This window comes from Carassius gibelio, chromosome B22 (assembly GCF_023724105.1).
Source record: "Carassius gibelio isolate Cgi1373 ecotype wild population from Czech Republic chromosome B22, carGib1.2-hapl.c, whole genome shotgun sequence".
In the NCBI taxonomy this organism is placed as follows: domain Eukaryota; kingdom Metazoa; phylum Chordata; class Actinopteri; order Cypriniformes; family Cyprinidae; genus Carassius; species Carassius gibelio.
The window spans coordinates 33,245,085-33,265,696 of record NC_068417.1 but is presented as its reverse complement, the minus strand read 5'-3'; the positions used below and the strand labels follow the sequence as shown (position 1 = coordinate 33,265,696).

General features: G+C 35.6%; 1 protein-coding gene across 2 annotated transcripts in view; it reads left to right on the top strand.

The window, feature by feature from the left end:
* The first annotated feature begins 2,917 nt into the window (after positions 1 to 2,917).
* LOC127988287 (poly(rC)-binding protein 4-like) overlaps positions 2,918 to 20,612 on the top strand; it is an 81,908-nt gene continuing 64,213 nt past the window's right edge. For both annotated transcript variants that reach the window (XM_052590948.1, XM_052590945.1), the window contains exon 1: positions 2,918 to 3,042. The gene's annotated coding sequence lies outside the window, so the exon portion shown is untranslated. The remainder of the gene's footprint in view (positions 3,043 to 20,612) is intronic.

The window sequence follows — 20,612 nt, the reverse complement described above, 5'->3', positions numbered from 1 at the left end:
GTTTATACGACTCATTCATTTGGGAATCAGACTACAGATTGTGCTATATGGTTTTGGTTCACTAAAAGAGCTGTTTAGGAGTCAATTTGTTCGCAGTTTCTGATTCACTAAAAAGAACCAGCTCATATGAGTCATTTATTTAAGAATCAGATTCGGATTGGGCCGTGTGTTTTTGATTCACCCAAAATTGCTGGTTAAGGTTTTTTTTTTTTTTTTTCAGGAATTGGACATCACATCACGTCGCCTCAAGTTAGCTTGAGTTGATTCCCTAAAAAGAACTGGTTCCTAAACTAAATGGATTGCATTCTATTTTATTTACTAAAAAGAACTGACTCGTATAAGAGTCATTTGTTCAGGAATCGGACTACACGGATCGCGCAGTATGTTTTTGATTCACTTAAATGAACCTGCTCATCAGAGTCATTTATTTGGAAAGTGGTTTGATTACACTGGCTGGGTTATTTGTTTTGATTCACTAAAAAGAATCAGTTTTAGAAGAGTCTTTGTAGGAATCGGATTACACTGGTTGCTATTTATGATTCGGAAGAATAAGCACCTACAATACTATTCAATGTTTGTTGGGCTGGAACATTACACTCATTAGATACTCAAACCACATTTGGCATAGCTGAAAAAGCAAATGCAAAAGTGCAGTGCAAACATTCCCATTAACATGTTTGTGTTCTGTTGAAGAAAGCGAGGCATGTTTGCAACAACTTGAGAGTGAATAAATGATGACAGAATGTTGGTCATGTATTTATGCAGGCTATTCATTGCGAGCGTCTAAATTATTTATGCCTCTTATGTCTAACAATTCACTGAACAGCTCTACAACAATGGAAATAGGCGACATACGACGCCCGATCACCTGTGCCCATTTTTCACTGTCACATGACCACATTTACCATTGCCATCATTCCACATGCGCTCGAATATAGTGGATCAGTTTCAGTCCAGTTAAATATACACAGATAATTACACTGTTGTAATTAATTCAAAGAAGCATGGAACGACAGGCCAAAGCACAGATTAGCTTTTTGAGTTATAAATACATTATGTGGGGCAATTTCTGTACCACAATGACTTTTATTATTGTATAGCTAGTCAAGAAATTAATTTTGTAATTTAGCGGCACAGGTACGGTAGCAGAGCTCTGGGATGGCTTGTAATCAACTGGAGGTCTATCTAGTCTAGTGTTCAAATCATCTCTGACTGGCTGAAATGAAAGATTTCTCTGACCCTGTGTGGCCCTGCGCTGCTCGTTACAAGTCCTCCGAATATTGAGAAAGGCAGCTTCAGGCCTCCGCCGACTTTATTTCATTTTTTACAGCAGGGAAATTAATTAAAACACCCAGAGAAGGAGAACGACTGCCAATAACACCTTCAGATAGCGAGAGACTGTCTGTCTACGTGCACTTGTAGGGAGAAAGTGGAGTTATGTGACATGACTAAATACAGGTATATCTAATTGATTTTATTTGCATGTATATTATTATTATTATTATATATATTTTTTTTTTGGCTCAAGTAATTCAGATTAGAAAATCTGTTTACATTGCATAGAATAGAATTCTAAATTGAAAACATAACCTTTTATTAGTTTCATCTACAGTAATATTTCAATTTAAGTAAATTATCCGGAAAATTATTTGCATATACTGTTGTTCGTCCTGTGCTGTTCTTGATAATAATAATAATGCATTTCAGTTGTGATTCTGTTAACATATAATTACTTTTAGACGTTGTATTGCCACTAGGGGGCCGTATTTCTTAGGACATGTCCGTTTGCCCTGTTCACAATGTATTTATTCATTCATCCATTTATTGTTGATCAATATAATGAATAATGCAGAAAGTCTTGGGCCTGGATTGTAAGCACCTGAAGACTGTTTGATGAGTCCGTCCGCAGTAGCCAAATGGATTTCATTGTGCAAATGGATTTTATAATGTCTGTGAAATCAGAGCTATTCTGCAAGCAAATGAGATGTAAAGTTGATCAATCTGATCACAAAATGAGCTGAGACTCTTATTTCATCATCACAGTTTTAGCATAAGTTAACCATCATATATCCTTAATTGAAAATAATAATAAAAATACAAAAATAAAAAAGATACATGTAGATAAGTAGCACTTTATAGGCCATACAATATTAATTAGCCTACACTATAAGAGAGTATTTATATTCAAATTGACGTGTGTTCTAGAACTTCCGTAGGCTATTTATTAATTGTTCCATATAGCCTACTCTAATTTGAGGCTTGTTAATGAGTCAGTTAAGTTACTTAAGTGTTAATGACTGTTTTACAAACGGTTAAATACATGTCTAAATGGCCATAACAAAAATAAAAACATCTTCATGGTTTATGACGCAAGAGCTTCGATGAATCGAAACGAACTGTATGTTGATGACTGTTAAATCAAACTTTCATGAAGACTCAAATCTCATTGATTGATTCATTTATTCATTCATGAATGTAATATTTTTTCTGCAGCTGGTCACTGTCCAATATAGCTAATCCAAGTACGAAATTTCCCAACGTTACGTCAAATCAAATCGAATATTCGTAGGGAATCGAATCTTTTTTTATTATTATTCATCAAAGCGCTGTGGAATCCAATATTTCTCTGTCATTCGCCGCCAAATGACTTCAGAACAACTAGACCACTTGCGCGAAAAACTGTGAAATATTATGACGTACGTGACATTTTAAGAGAAAATGTCAGCCAAATCTCTTCTGAAATGATCGAGAGAGGACAATGGCTCAACTGAAGAAACCGACGCAGGGTGATTTGTCCTCTCGACATACGGTTGTGCATTGTTGTTCTTTTTAACCCTCGTTTGTCTTTTGTAATTGGATAGGATGGTCCTCTCTCTCTCTCTCTCTCTCTCTCACACTCTCTCTCTCTCTCTCTGACAGCGGGCTTTTCTCTCCTACAGTAAGCGCCTGGCACTGACATTATGTGGACATCAGCGAGGAATATATAGTGTATCATCTAAAATCGCATCGGGTTATCAGCGCATTCAACTTCATTATAACCAGGTAAGACGGCATTATTATGCCGGATATCTTTTCCCTGTATTCATTTCGTATCTGTACATGTTTTGGCAGAAGCATCCGCTGTTAATCTGATCCGGTCAGAAGTGAGAGATGGTTCAGAATCGCGCTGTTCTCCCTGAGGAAAGCGCTGCTGCTGTTGTTTTGGGAATAAAAGCGTTACGCGTTGCGTACCGGTCCGTTTCAGCACAACTGTTACAAGTTTACTAATGTAAATAGGAACGGCGAAGTTTACAGATTTGTCCAACGTTTTATGCAGTAATTTACAACGCAGCTGTTTGAACGTGCCGTTAAATTAGCATAACGCGCAATATTTACCATCCGTATCTTGTGTAGAAGACGAGACCAAGTTGACTTGTGAATTTAGATTGCTAGTTAATCGGATTAATCTGCTAATGCAAAGTAAATCTGAACCAACCCAACCCTGGCTAGTGATTTAGGATTCAAATCTGTTTATACTCGGACTGAAGAATCCTCATTGGTTCTTTGCACTACTTTAAGGTTATGAAGCACGTTTTGGTTGTATTAAGTTGTTTATGCATATCATGGCATTGGTTTCAAGTTTCGTTAAAGGTTTAGTACAAAACCTAAAAAGTTATTTCTAGTGAAAGCGCCTCCATCAAGCCTTTTTGGTTCAGTTGAAGCCTGTGTGGGGTTTGTGGTGTGGAGTGAAGTTCATAGATTGGTGGCCAAATGCCAGAGGTCTGGGTGATCACTCCTTCTGGACATCTATTTGATTTCGGATGCTCGAATTGATCAGGTTGACCGGGAGCCGAACCCCCACAATTAGTGCAAATACTAATTTGCTCGGGTCAGTGACTGAATGACTGAGCATCTTTGTAATTGAACTGACCCAGGAGAGAACATGGGCCATTTGTTATCTATCGTTCTATCTATCGTTCAATCTATCTATCGTTCAATCGATCTATCGTTCTATCTATCTATCATTCTATCTATCATTCTATTGTTCTATCTATCCAATATATTCCAAATAACTACCACTTGTGCATCTATCTATCCATCCATCCATCCATCCATCCATCATCATTTTCAGTACACTCAATATTGAATGTAATTTAATATAAAACTGTGAAAGATCTGTGTTGTATGATTTACTTTGAAACAGTCTCTTTCACTTATCACGTTTCACAAATAATTGCAAAGAGATACACTGAATTACACACACAAAAAATGGTTTATTAGTGTTTATATCATATTTCAATTTAAAGAAAGGATCTACTAATATTTGCCGGGCACAACTGTTACTGCATTATATATTTCTAAATATTATTAAGGCATTTGTTCAGTGATTGAAATTGCTCTCCATCACCAAAGAAATGAAGTAAAAGCTTGACTGCTCCAGCTGAGCTTGTAATGTAGAATAAAAACCTCATTGTGCTCATGGTATTTTCTCTGCTAAACTGTTTGGCATGTGAGCAGCTAATTCTTCTTCTCCGAATCACTGAATAGACATCTTTGTTGCTGTTCTTTTGCCTCTCAGTACAAACTAGCTTTGAAGATAACTTTGGGTATTAATAGGGTGTCCAGGGACATGTTCATAGCTGGTCCTCATCGTGTGAGATGTCCTTCAAAATAGGTTGGAAAAAAAACTTCAGTTCTTATCAAATGGCTTTTTACGAAATAAGACGTGCCGATGTAATTGTTGGCATTAAAGGTTTGACAAATCTGCACCAAAGCACATTCGTTTTGGTTCTGTGATTAAGCCCCTTGTCAACTCAAAAGCAAGTTCATAAGAAAACAAATTGCCTCTCTGGTTGAGGAAATGAGGAGGCCAAAAAAAGTGATGAATGGCTTTTAAGAGTAAGTGTAAACATCCTTCCAAAACAAAGCCGGAATCAAGAGCGGCTTTGCTTGAAGATCTTCAGACCTCCTCGTTGAAGCACCTAACTCACAATGTGGCAGACAGGCCATTAACTGCGGTTTAATCTGCACCAGGCCCTTTTCTCCTCAACGTTCTGATCTACGACACTATTTTTAGCCCCTCAAAACAACCCCGCTACCCCAACCCCCTAAAACTCCTGCAGGCGTCTGTGAGGAATCCAGCATTTAGGATAAGAGCGCAGGCTCACTTGGCGCTGCGTGAGGATGCTAAGTTTGTCAGCGTGACATGCATGTGATTCATGCAAATTCTCCCTTTGTTTGTTTCGGGCGACTCTGCGGCGCGTGGTGCATCACGAGGTGGCAGAGCTGATCGTACACAGATTCTGCGTTTAAAAAAAGATCGGAGATCAGGATATTGACCGCTCGCATGTACATTGGCATTAACAAATGCGGCCTTCGGCCTGCAGCGTGACTCTTACGACTGGGGCTTTAGTTTAAGCACGAGATTATTTTTATAAAATTAGAAACCCATATGACTTTCTTTTGTCTTTGGAACCTTAATGGAGCGATTCTGCAGCTCTTTCCAATACAATGTAATGCAAAGCATCCCCCCCCCACAAATCATGAAGAAAACGGTTTAAATTTTCAGTCATTTGAAGCTTTTATATTTATTTTTGGGCAATTTTGAGCTAACAGTCCGACCAAATACTTTTCCTTTACGACACTCATTTATTAAATTCTTTAAATCTTTCATACGGTTTGCAAATCATTTTTCAATTAGGCCTACCTATTATCTGTATTTTAAGAAATAAGGGACTTTTTTAGGGATGCACAATCAATATATGCATGTGGAAATAAAATTAAAACATTGTTATTATCAGCCGATATTATTATTTAATTTATTTATTGTATTTTTTTATGTTGTTTCAGCATATATTATTGCTATATATTGCTCAATATTTGGATATTTAACTGTGCATTTCTTTCTTCCTGATTAATTTCACGTTTAGATCATCTAGCGCAGACTTCACATGTTACATTTAACACCGATAATTGATTTTTATCTTTATATTATGTGTTTTGCTTTTAGTATGCAATATTCTTTTTGACAAATTTAAGATGAACCATTTATCAGTTATTGGTCAAAACATACAAAGTTTCTAAGGTATGTATTTTTTGAAAAATATTACTGGATTTCTTTTATCAGCCATTTATGGATTATTGGTCATAACAATTTCTTTTTTTTCTTTTTTTATATTGGTGCATCCTTTGTTTTCTTTAATGTTTTGTTTACTGATTATATTTATATTTCAGAATATACTATAAACATAAAATACTGCATTTGAATACAGCTATTTATAGATTATTGACCATGACCTGAATAATTAAAAATATTTATTGACTTAACAGTATCAAACATAATTTTAATATTGGTCTATCTACTGTATATATCTGTCTATCAGTCTGTCTGTCTGTGAATAAATCATTCGTTTTTTTTTTTTGTGAACTTCCTCTTTAAGTAAAAAGAAACCAGCATATTGACAGATTGATAGTATAATAATGGCTTAACGTCTGTCGTATGAGGTAAACAAATTAGATCCATTGAGTTTCGCAGAAAGAGAGGAAACTTGCTGTCACTGTGAGTTTGGAGCTGAAACAACTGTTCCCCCAGACTCTCCTCCTATAGCACTTCCTCCAGCTATATTTGTCAGATTACATGAGGATATTTTTCCAGTCTGGTACATTTATAGGTAATGCTAAGAATTTTATTTTTGACAGACAGTGTTTTCCAGACTGGTCCATTGGTGACTCTTTTTGCCACCAAAAAACTCAACCAATAAGAATCAATGACCGGAATGATTCGTTTTATGATTGTTTATTAATTTATTATTATTATTTATTATGTATAGTCACAATGGGCTGCAATATGGATTCTTCAGAAAATCTCCTTTCCGTTATACAGAAAAAACTACACTAAAAGCATAATAACAGCATAAACAAGTGTTTCTAAGTAACTTACAGTTTCTTTGTAATTTTTTGTATGTTTTAACGTATTTGTAGTACGTAATTTCTTTGTGACGTTGAAACAAGTTTCACTCAGAAATTGCTAGTAAATCCTACACATTTCTTTATCATTTTATCATTTTCATTCTTCTACTCATGCCGGTCTTGACAAAAAAAGGGCAAAAAATAATGAATGTTAATTTGAAACGAATATTATATCTCACTATTTCAGCCAGCTTCTACTGTATAGCGTCAAGGTTGTTGCTTTTGTCTAGAGACTGCATCTAAACTTAGAAGCGATTCTCCGTTGTGCGTGTTGTTTGACACTCATATCTGCTTCAGTCGAAGTTTTCTCCCATCAATGTCACAACAGCACCCCCCCTTTCCTCGCCCACTGTCAATGTTGTGCTTCCAACTTTTTCCGAGCGGCTTTGATATGTTTCTTTGGAAGAGAGAGTGTTGCAATTTAGAGCTCTGAGAATTTTTAGATCAAGACATGCTGCTTCTCTATCTTTCCCATTTCCAACGGTATCAAAGCCAGCTGGCAAGGTTGCAATCAAAAGCTGAAGATAATTTCCGGAAAACGCGACACGTTTGACCCGCTCGCGACAAGCGAGAGAACATTGTCGTTTTGATAAAAGAACGCAGAGATATTTGCGTCTTACTGTCGTTCATAACGACTGTTAAAGTTAGCGAGGATTGTGTAATTGTTCAGTCGATTTATACAGGCCTCCACTGAATAATTTCCAACAGAACGGTGCTTTCATAGAAAGAGAATACAGATATTGTTTCATGTGTGCTAGCGAGCAGAATGTGCGAAACGCAGCCCACTGCTCCGAACAAGCTTCCCCTTATTTGTCTGCTTTCTGAGAGATTGAGGTCATTGTTAATTGAAACACAGACACATGTTAATTAGTGTGAGATATTTTCCCCCTGAATCTCTCCAACTAACGATGTCCTTCAATTAATTACAGCGTTCCTGTCTCCGCTGCAAGCTAGTGCTAGTTAAAAGAAAAACAAATGAAAGGAATTGTTCACCCACAAATGAACATTCACTCGTGTGCTTCACAAACGGACTTTCTCTCTTCTGTCGAGCACATAAGGAGATGTTTAGCAGAATGTTCATGCTGCTCTTTTCCTAGCAATGAAAACCGTGGCCACACGCTGTTTAGCTGCAAAATGTAATTTTATTTGCGCTTCTGAATTTTCAAAACCAGTGTCATTTGGTGCCATTGATATAGAACCTGATGCAGGAGGGAAGAAGATTATAACATGGGGCTCTGGGAATTGTTTCTTGGTCGTTGTATTCATGTTTTTTTAATTTGTAGTTTGGCCACAGGCATGTTCTGTCATGTGATTCCCTTGTCTTTGTGTTATGTTCTGACTGGTTCATGTGTCATGTTCTCATTGGTTGTCTTAGTCATGTGTCTTGTTTCTCATTGGTTGGTTCTTGTCATGTGACCCTCATTGTTTGCTACAAATAGCCCTCATTGTTGCCTTTGTTCTTTGTCTAGCTTTAATGTTGTAACCTGCTGTCGGAGAGTCTAGTCTGTTTTCGTCAAGTCTGTTCATGCTGTTCATGTCTTTTTGGATTATGTTTGTCTTTATGTTACATAAACTGCACTTGGATTCTCACTTCAGCTTACCTAATTGTTACAGTGATGCAGATATTGACTTTAATTTCAGTATGTTCCTCACACACAGCTATTCTATGATTTTCAAAGTGCTATATATTACACGAATTCACACAAACCACTATTTTGAGGCTTTTATGGCCCTTTTTGTCATTTTTGGAGCAGTGTTGTTAAAAATACTTCCAAGAATTGTTTTGGTAATGTAAATACAAAAGAGATGAAAAACTTTAAATGTTGGAAACTAAACAAATTAAGGTTAAAATGAAATAAAATGACTAATATAAAAATAATAATGACTTAAATTTAAGTTTGTTTCTCACACAAGGCTATTGTATAGATTTCGAAGAGTTGGATTGTACAAATGATATGAAAAACTATTATGCTGTACCTAAATTATGATTTGTTTGGAGCAGCTGAACTAAAACTATTAAGAATACTTTTGGTAAAGAGTTCTTTGTACATGTTAAAATAAAATAAACAGAATAGATTAAACTTGAAAAAAAACTAAATTTTGAAGTAAAATTGAAATAAGTTGAAGTAATAAAATTGCTAATATATATATATATATATATATATATATATACATATATATATATATATATATATATATATATATATATATATATATATATATATATATATATATATATATATATATATATTACTATAAAATGGAAAAGGGCAGCCTGAACTTTACACTAAATATCTGCTTTTGTGTTTTACAGAGAAAAAGTATTTTCTGAATAGCATTATCTACATATTATTCAAATTAATATTCAAATTCTAGCCAATGCTGGTAAGCTGATCTTTTATTTCCTAATAATCGATGACTAGAAATATTCTTAATTATTTTGTCAAAAAACAAAAGAAACGCTAAAAGCAGAATTCTACAAGTGATAATTATATTTGTTATTAATGCTATTATCATTATTATTAATTTACTGTTATTTTTCTACAGTCAACCTAAATGTAAAAGCATTTGAAATTGAATAATAAATGATAAACTAAAAACGGCAACCAGAATATTGCTATAGTACAGCTATATATTGTGAATCCGTTTTATTTTAATGTGCTTATTTTATAGGCAATTGTGACCAAATTAAATGCCTTAATAAAGGAGTGTAAAATAAGTGATTTAGTCAAATTGTTAGTCTAGTGAAGCTGCCATCAACTCAAAAGTTTGCCTGGGAGAAATGTATAATGCTCTTTGAGATCCTCTAATAAAGCTTGAGTAATTAATTCCAAAACCAGGAGGATTTCCTGACAACCACCAAGTTTCTCCATGCTGATTTTTGGGATATAATCAATCTGACGTGTGTATCAAACACCTGTTTTCCCTAAACAGAATGGCTGCCACTTTCCATTTTAATCAGCCACGGGAAATATTGCCATGGTGTGCTTGACACAACAGCTCTTCTCCAGCCCAGCAACCCGAATGCGGATCTATCTCCTCTCCGAAGAGAGATTCCCCTCCAGCGATATTTATGAGAGGCACTATCCGCCTCCCACAGCCGCAAATGATGGTACGTGTGTACCTGAGCGTTGTGGGCACCTTGCCATGGAATTACGCCTTTACATCAAGAAGAACGCTGTCGTACAATGCTATTTTCTAAAGTAGTACTTAACAGAATGAGGAGGGGCGGGACCTCTGGACTTTCCACCACTCGTTGGGAGTCTTGATAGTAGGAAAAAAAGAGAGTTGATTTGAAAGCACTCTGTATCCTCAGAGGGACGGCTGAGCACATAGGGAAGAGCTGAAATCCTCCATTAGACTCAAAGGTTACAGGTTAATAACTGACTGTGGAAATAGGATAGGAGAATGAACGCTTTTTGGCATTTGAGCTAAGTGAAAATTGCGTTTTGAAAAACGTGCGAATCTAGCGGAAGGGAAGGGTGAGGTCTTGTCTGTAAAAGCAAGATGTTTAAGTGGACGTCAGCTCAAAATTGACCTTATTTGTTAATGTGTTTCTCGCCTTATTGTGCTTGATTTGGACGTCTGATTACCAAATGTCTTTGCAGCATTTCATCATCATTGTACTGCCTCTGAAACAACTAGGTCTAGAAGGTTTTGTAGGGCAATAAAATGTAATGGTAGATTATAAATATTTCGAACGTATTTGACTAATGCACAACTAATTTTCGGAATAAATATTTTGAGACTTCAATGAGGCCAAAACTGTGATTTTAAGATGAAACGCACTGCTCTCTGGTGACACAGGGAAACTGGTTATAAATATAATATTTCCCTAAAGTTGTGATTCATTCATAGATGAATCATAACTATAGCGTTCACAAATAATTTTTGCTAATGTGTGACCCAACAGTAGTTGGTAACATGTTATAATATTAACGTAATATTACTTAATCTAAATATATTTATATATTTGTATTGCAATTTGAATATAAATATACATTATTTTATAATATGTCATATAAATTAAACATTTTTTTTTTACTAATTATATATGTTATGCTTTGTTTTTGCTTCAATACCAACGTTTAATAACAATAGCAATAAACTATTAATAATAATATCTATCTATTTAACAATGACAATATTGCTGTCATTGACAGACATCATTGACAATTGTATCAATGATTTTTCACATTTTTTCCAAGGATAATAATACGTTTAGAATTGCATGAGGGTGATTAAAATGACAAAATGTACATTTTTGGCCAGCCTACTCTTTATAATATGCAGTCATCTTTGTCCATTGCGAACTTGAATGCCAGGTCGAATTACACAGAGCGACCGAAGCGAGACGCAGCATTCGAGCAGCCATTGAGGAAGCACTTCCACGTAATCGAGTTGTACTAAAACATGCTCCATTAATTCAAATCTAATGCGAAACTTTTAAGCAAGATCTAGGTCAAATAGTATGTCTCAAAGAAAGAAAGAAAACTTCAAGTCCGCCATTTATTTTAAATGAGCCCCCCCCCCCCCCCCCCCCATGCATTATTCGGCTTCTTCGGCTCATGCTTGGGCGCACAATTATGTCAAGCATTGCCTTGGCCCTTGAACAAGCATCTAAATGGTTCACTTGGTCGTAAAGAAGATTGCAGTAGCACTCAAGTACTTTATTATTTAAGACCCATCATCTGCTCGTTTCCAAAACTGGAGCCCTGCTGCACCTCCCGAGCTTGGATGAGGTGGAATCGTTTGTGTAATCCAAAAGCAAGAGTCCCATCTGTAGTTGTCGACGCATCTAGATGTTTGTGTCTTATGAATGCAACAAATTCTGGGAATTTTGTCATCTCATGTCCTGATATGGGAACATTAGTTGATTTCGATAAATTAAAAGCTTTTTGCCTTTTGAGCTGGAAGGGCTGGCATTGGGAATGAGGTCAAACTGGTTCTTAATTATGCTGGAGGAATATGTAAAGATGTGAAAAGATCTGGAAAGGTGGGGCAGCAGGGATGGGAAAGCTTATAGTAAAATATTTTCTTGCACATGAAGACTTAAAAGAAAAAAGTACAATAATGTACATATATACTAAAATACAATGTTTAAAACATGGCATTGTATTGGTACTATGTCAAAAATATCACAGTAATACTATGGCATTTTTTAAGATAGATTCATATTTAAATACCACAGTATTTACATGACTATTCAATGTACTTCAAATGATACCATGTAATTAGCATAATATGTACCATGGATGAATATGATAAGTAGTTTTTTTTGTTTTTACCATGGCAGTACAGAATGCTATTGTACTTCTAGAGTATTTTATTTCGGTTGCACTTTATTTTACAGTACGTTTACTGACATGTACTTATCGTGTTATTACACTGTATTTATCTAAGAAAGTTCTGGTAATACAAGGTAACTACATGGGGTAGGGTTAGGTTTAGGGGTAGGTTCAGGGTTAGTACCTAGTTATTACATAGTTATTGTTATTACTATAATAAGTACATAGTATGTACATGAGAAACAGGACTGTAAAATAAAGTGCTACCTTTATTTCTAAAAGATGGTACTCTGAGGTACTACCATATTACATCCTAAGAATATGATATGCTAACATGTACAAAAAATAAATAAACATGGTAATACATTGGTATCTTTTGTATGTGTTTACTGTCTTGGAGAGATTAATATTCCCATCTTCCTTTTATACAAATAGTCCAATTTCTTAATTTGCACATGCTATGGACATGATTGATTCCTCAAATAAGGTTTGTGCATGTTTCTAAACAAACAAAACATTTTTTTTTTTTTGTTTACTGAAAACCTCCTAGATTTGCATCGAAAAAGGGACTCAAGCAATATCTGGGGGCCAGAATATCATACTTTTGAGTTGGGACAGTAGTACCCTAGTAACAATGCAGCAATCACCCAGAATGCACTGTGGCAGTTTTGCACAGAAAATGTAACAATTTAGTTAATTTGTGTAACAGTACTGCTCTTTTTTTCATTGTTGTGTTTTCCCCGACAACAACTGACTTATGTCTCTCCGAGAAAAATACGCCCTTGTTTGGGAGACAGTTTCCCCTAAGTCAAATAAATAACAATGGTGAAGGAGCTGCCATAATGGAAGCTCACATGTCATGAGGAATGCTCCCAAGGCGGCGCGAGAGGGGGGTGTTATGCTGTGTGGGCGCATGCATGCACGTCTTTATCCTCGAACACGTCAGAATGATTCATACGATGACAGAGCAGCCACTGTGCCGGCCCCGCCATCTCTTCCTGCTCACAAGTGGCTGCTTTGTGCCTCCGTCAACCTCGGTGCAGAGACGGCAGGACACAACAAGCGAGGACCCATTCAGAGAGAGATGTCCACACTCTCTGGATTTGACCGGCCCAGGACCGGTGAGGAGGAGGAGAAGGTGTGAGGAGAGACAGCAATGGGGAGTCTTGCCAAGTCGGCAGACAGCATCCATTCCCATCCTGAATTTAATATCCTAATGCACTCTTGGAATCACAGATCTAATAAGAAAAGAGATGGGAAGGGAAGGGGGGGAGGGTTTGTAAGAGGGTGGTCCTTTTCAATAATGAAAACTGGGCAGAAATCTCTCAAGCAGCGAGAGAGAGAGAGAGAGAGCCAGAGAGAGGCCTACCATAAATTACAGAGTCAGGAAGTGACACGCACGTCTCCAAAAGCTCTTGGAAATGCCAATATCTGGACTTATTTGTAGTGCAAAGATGCGGCAGTTGCAATCCCAAGCAGTAAAAGGGCTTTGCTGGGTGGAGAACTCAAGACTGAAGCATTGCTGACTGTGAACCTCAATCCAGACGGTGTAAAAGAAACAGCCGACTGCTCAACTTTATCTCCCTCTCCATCATGCCTTTCTTTGTCCCAACTTTTTCGTAGAGTTCAGGGATTTGATTGTTGCTCCACAGCACAAGACACATTTAGAACCACATTTTTGACAGTTTTGTAGTCAAGACCAGCACATTTGAGCCCAAGTTAACAAAACTGGACCAGAAACGTGTCATGTCTAAGTCAAGTCCGAGACCAGAAGAGGATTGATTCTTAGTCAAGACCAAGACCAGAAATGAGTAGATTACGAATCAAGACAAAGACCTGAAGTGGGTAAATTCAGGGTCATGAACAAACCCAGAAGAGGGTCGATTCCTAGTCAATACTAAGACCAGAATTGGGTCGAGTCCAAGTCAAGACTGAAACCAGAAGAGGGTAGATTCTGAGTCAAAACCAAAACCAGAAGAGGGTAAATTACTAGTCAAGCCCAAGACCAGAAACGGGTCAAGTCAGAATCAAGACAAAGACCTGAAGAGGGTCGATTCCGAGTCATAAATGAAACCAGAAGAGGGGGTTGATTCCGAGTCAATACTAAGACCAGAAATGGATTGAGTCTGAGTTAAGACAGACCTGAAGATGGACAATTTAAAGTAAAGAATGAAACCAGAAAAAGGTTGATTTCAAAACAAGACTAAGACCAGAAACGAGTTGAGTCCAAATCAAGACAAAGACCTGAAGAGGGTCGATTCCTAGTCCAGACTTAAATCAGAATGGGTTGAGTCTTGGTTAAGACAGACCTGAAGAGGGGATTCAAAGTCAAGAACATTTTTTTTTAGCTTTCTTCTGTGGAAAAAATGTAACTGCATGTTTTTGTTCATACAATAAAAGTACAGTTTTGTTTCGAATGCCATTTACTTTCATTGCTTGGATAAAGACAGTTGGGTAACAGTTTAGTTTAAGGACTAATTCTCACTAGTAACTAGTTCCTAATTAGCATGCCTATTATTAACATATTGGCTGTTTATTATTACTTATAAAGCATATGTTCTACATGACCATATGCTACATCCCTAATCCTACCCAACACATATACCTAATAACTGCCTTACTATTAATAAGCAGCAAATTAGGAGTTTATTGAGGCAAAAGTCATAGTTAATGGTTTGTTAATAGCAAGAATTGGACCTTAAAATAAAGTGTGACCGACAGTTGAAACATTCTTTGAAATATCTTCTTTTACGCTCCATGTAAGAAAGCTGTGCAGGTCTGGAACAACATGAGGGTGAGTAAATTGTGTATAATGACTGTAAACAGCCAATTTTCGATTTCATGTTGACTTTAAGTGAACTTAACGCAGAACTGTTATGTCTCATGAGCTATAAAACAACATTTGAGCAATAAAATCTTCCTCCGCCTTATGGCTTTCCTTATTCTCTCTCTCTCGATCACCTCCTTGTTTTATCTTGAATATACTTGTCTGCACTGGTAATTACTGCACAGATCTCTCTGTTATGTAGTGCAGAGGATGTGGTGTCAGTATGAATTAGGGATGAGACAGCCCTGCAGCTGACGTCTGCACTCGTTTTGAAGATATAATCATCCACCCTCGTGGCTCCACCAGCACTCGGTTCCGTCCCCACCTACTCGTTACGCTAAAATACAAGCTAATTGCTATTATTAGCCTGGTAGGTTTCTGCAAAATAAATCGATTAATCTGACTTTGAGGTTTATAAACAGGGTGAGGTTTAGCGTGTCCCATGCTGGTGGGATGATGTGACTGTCGTAGTACTCCGGCTTAGTTTTAGCAGCAGGCATCTCGTCCAGGAACAAGGCTGTACCCTGCACAGTCCTCGGAAATAGTCTAATTCCTCTTTCCCGGAATAAGCAAATGAATCTCACTACAGGACAGACGCAAGCTTGGGCTCCATTGGACAGAATGGGACAGTTAAATCCCCAAGTTGTCCATTATTTCTGACGTTTTCTCTCTTTTAGTGTATTTTCCCAAAATAGGTTTTTCAGGTAAACAAGATATTTGATGTCAAAATACTATTTTATGTTTGTAACTCAAATAACTTGCCATAATTTCACTGTTTCAGATTATGTTACATTAGATTATACTGCAGTTCTTTTAAAAACATTCTACACCAAAGCTATTCAAATAAAATACCATAAAAAGTTTTCCTAAACATGACTTGCAGTTTCCGTATTTGGTTGACCAGAAATCAGCATGCAACATTTAGAAAATGTAAAATTTTTTTTGCAACTAAAATCAAACGTTTTTAAAAACGAAAGACCTACAAAAAAAAACCCATTAACTATAATAATAGGATACTAATATCCTAATAAGCTAACATTTTTGGTAATGCGTAATGGGATCTTGGATGTCAGAAGGTTTATAATCATTGCAAGAAGGCTTTCTAACAACATCATTACAAGGTTTTTACAATGTTACGATTTTTGAAGTATATTACAGATATATGATTAAAACATTATTGCAATATTATTATATATATTTGAAAAAAAATACAATGTAGTTGATCTAATGAAGTATCACTCTTATGGTATCTGTATTTAATTAGTAAACACTTTACTTTTAAAGAAATATACGGCAGATATATAAGAACATAAGAATGTAGGCCTTTTGAGTTGTGGGTCGGACGTCTCAAGGTTTATAAAACGTTGCAAGAAGATTTTCTAACAACATCATTACAACGTTTCTGCAGTGTTTTTGTATTGAGATTTGCATACATCGCTATTACAATATTATTACATCGCTTCCTACAATGTTATGAAAATAAAAAATAAATTAATAAACACTGTTAAAGAATAAAAAAAATAATAATAGCCTTGCGTAGTAGCAGGTTGGATGTCACAGGGTTTATAAAACATTGCTAGATGATTTTCTAACAATGTTTTTATAACATTTCTACAATGATATTACTTTTTTTTTACTTTCAAGGCTAAGAATGAAAAATATGATCTTTTCAGGATTTTCAAAGGAAACAGACAGACAGCAAGAAAACAACAACAACAAATGTTATTACAATTTTTTTGTCAAATTCCCATTCACGTATGGTACTTCAGTTAATTAACACTTTACTTTTAAGGAAGTTTATGGTAAACAAGATTTTGTGATGCCACGAGATTTAAAGAAATGTTGCATTTTCTAACAAAGTCAATAGAACATTTCTGCATTGTTTTTACAATAGCGGTAGCGCCCATAACAAGATTTATTGCAAAGTTTATGCATGTTATAAAAAAGGTTTTATTTATGTATTTATTATTATTATTATTTTATTATGGCTAAAAATACGGTAAATAAAACATTATTGTGGTATTTTCGGGACTTTAGGGAAACATTTTTACCATAAAGTTCTGCTAAGAAAATTATCCTTCAATTAGTAAAAAACATAAATAAATAAACAGCATTGTATAGTAGGAGTTTGGGCATTAAAAGGTTTATAAAATGTTGCAAGAAGATTTTCTAACAACATCATTACAATGTTTCTGCAAAGGTATGACTTTTTAAACTTTAAAGGCTGAGGATTAAAACAAACTGATTTTTTTTTCAGGACTTTTGAAAAAAAAAATAGCGCAAATTTAGTATATTTATCGCAAAATTGCGATTTATTTTCAAAACGCTTTCAAAAAATAACTTTTCTTGCAGCGATTGTATTCAATTAGTTAACACTTTACTTTTTAAGGAAATTTATAAGATAAAAATAAAAATTGCAATGCTACGATATTTCTAAAAACATTGCAGTAAGATTTTCTAACAATGCCGTTACAATGTTATGAAAACATTTAAATATAAAAGCTTAAGAATGTAGGATAGAAACATCATTACGGTTTAGAACTCATAGAACCCGTAGTTTTGCCAGTCAGGCGATGTGACTTTGTGTTTTTATGCAGCGTTGATTATTGTGAGAGCAGAAAAGCGGTGGCGGTGAGCAGGGTAACTCCGGGTAAAGGAGCTGGCGCACTTGCATTTGAGCATGCACATTTATTTTTACACCGCGTTTGTGTTCCTCTGCGACATGAGGCATGTCTTTGCCTCGGCACTGAGCTGCTTAGCATTCTAGAGGCTGGTTACCACTCGCTGGCTTTGATCAAACCCTGTTTCTAGACACCGCTCCGCCTTTACTCTGCTTGCCATGAAAGATCCTGACGCCCATAACCTCTGCATCTCTCCCACAAATCCTCTCCGCTCTTTCCTGATGGCCTATGGGTGGTTTTGAAGGAATGTCATAGGTTGTTATGAGTGGGTGAGAAGTGGCAAGCTCTCGGAGGTTCCCTCAGCCCTGTCCTCGCATCCCGCGCTAAGCCGTTTGTTGCTGGCGTGACAGTAGCAACCGCTAACCGTTGCTAAAAGTGGCCTGCTTTTCCTAGCACTGGCTAATCTCACTTTGTTTCGCCAAGCTCCCAGTTTCCACAAAGCACCTAAATAACAGCACTGGCTTGTAAGAGCCGGCCCGGGTCGAGCAGGAGGGATTTACAGTCCATCGCTGCAGATGAATCGATGCCCGCTAAATGTATTCATACACTTATAATTCAAGGCTGGATGTTAATCATTCAATCCTGGAGTGTTTTTGTTTGTGGCTAGGGACTTTGTTTTTTCTTCTTTCTGTCTGCCGAATGCCTAAAATATTTAACAGGGCTTGTGCTATTTTTGGATGGAAGCTCATTCTCCCTCTCTGTGTGTGTTCCTTTGCTTTTTCTCTTTTCGAACCATGATACAACCACTTCTGAAATACAGTCGGATGCAGTTTACGGCTGTGCCAAGAAGCAGAAGAGAGTAGGGCTTCGAGGTATGACAGCGTTGAAATGTAGAGATTGCATTCATATGTGATGCTGTTCTACAAAATCAAACACCAAGCAGAAAGTGTTTTGTTTGGGAATCCTTTTTTTTTTTTTTTTTTTTTTAAGGGCTGTCTAATTCTTGTCCACCTCCACCTTTTAATGTGAGGCTTCATACTTATCATTGTGTTTGTTTGTTTGAGTTGTTAATATTCTTCTTATTATTAGTGCAGCTTATTTTGTAAACTTAATAATATTAATAAAAGGTTACACTTCATTTTTAGATTAAACAAGGAAACCTAAAGTAAAGTGTTACCTAATAATAATAATAATAATAATAATAATAATAATAAATATGTATTTATAATTAAGTGTATTTAAGTTATTTTTAAACTAAATTATTATTATTATTATTATTATTATTATCATTTGCATTTTGGTTACCTATAATAATAATACTACTACTACTAATAATAATTTGTTTATTTGTTTGTTTATTTTTAAACTACATATTATTAATAATATTATTATTGTTTTAATTTGTTTTAATGTTAACTATAATAATGATAATAATAATAATAATAATTATTATTATTATTATTATTATTATTATTTATGTATTTATTTATTGTTCAGTTTATTTTTAAACTACATTTTATTGTTATTATTATTATTATTATTTATGTATTTATTTATTGTTCAGTTTATTTTTAAACTACATTTTATTATTATTATTATTATTATTATTATTATTATTATTATTATTATTATTAACCATTTCATCTTATTAAAGCTCTATACATTTAATAAATAAACACATACATGTCTATATGAATTTTTTTCTTCCAGATAATATCTCTAATTCAGAAAATATTATTATTATCCATTTATTATATTGGCCATATTCTGGAAATAATTACTTCCATTGGCTTGAGTTTTTAATGTTTTTAATACAATATAAATTTGAAGCAAAATTATATTAGTTAGACATACCTAGACTTTTTTCAGAAAATGTATTTATAATAATTTTTTTTTAAGCAAACACCTCATTGTATTCTGTTGAATTTCTTAGATCTATTTTTGGTTCAGCCACACAGTCCTAGCAGAGAATATATGGAGGCCAAAACAAGTTTGCGGTTTCGACAGCGATTGGTGCTTTGAAGATATCCTGATGCAAATGAAAGAAGTTGGCAGGTGTCACCATTCACTAAGGACATGTAGCCTATCAGCGTGCATGTTAATCACTTTCAATGCATCCTAGATCTGTCTGTTTTTCACCTCTTTCTTCTTTCCCTGCTGTGCATCTGTCCATCATGATGACAGACAGATGGGATGCACCCTGGAAAAAGAAAATCTGCATGGAAATCTGCTGTTGTGACAGACAGAAAGAGCAAAGTCCTGTATTCGGAGACAAATCTCAGGCAGAAAAGCTAATCTAAGAGCAGATTCGGTTGCTAATGCTCTTAGCCTTTGCGCCCCGTCCTGGTACAGTTTGTCCACCTCGGTGCGATTTCCCACAAGGGATAAAGATCGGATTCGTGTTGGCTCACTGTCAGTCGTCCTCATGGTGTTGATGTCAACTCACTTCTTCTTAAAGGACTGTCACAAATCGACAGACGTCATGAGACGTTTGAAGGTTTGAAGTGCCGTTTTCAGCATCAGTGATGAATGTTAAACACTTGCTTCTGCCCAATTAAATTTGAAGCCTTCAGACATTATTTTTGGATACTTCTATCCTCACCGATGAAAAGGCATTTCCTTTTTGGTTACTGCTTGGTCAAATACAGTATGCTGCTCACCGACGAAACCTGGTGAAGCCCATTAATCTGGTTGACCACGTAAGTGTAGCTAAAGATGTATCGATGTTAACATTGTCACTGATTCATTTGTACGTTTTGGTTACTAATAAATGGTATTAAAATCCTAAAAATACTCAAAACACAATCCAAATTCTTTCCTTTTTGTCGAAATAAATGAAAACGTAAAATACTAATTGTATTAATAATGAATGAACTAAAATATATCATTTAAAATCCTGCATTCTAATTTACAAAATGTAAAAATATA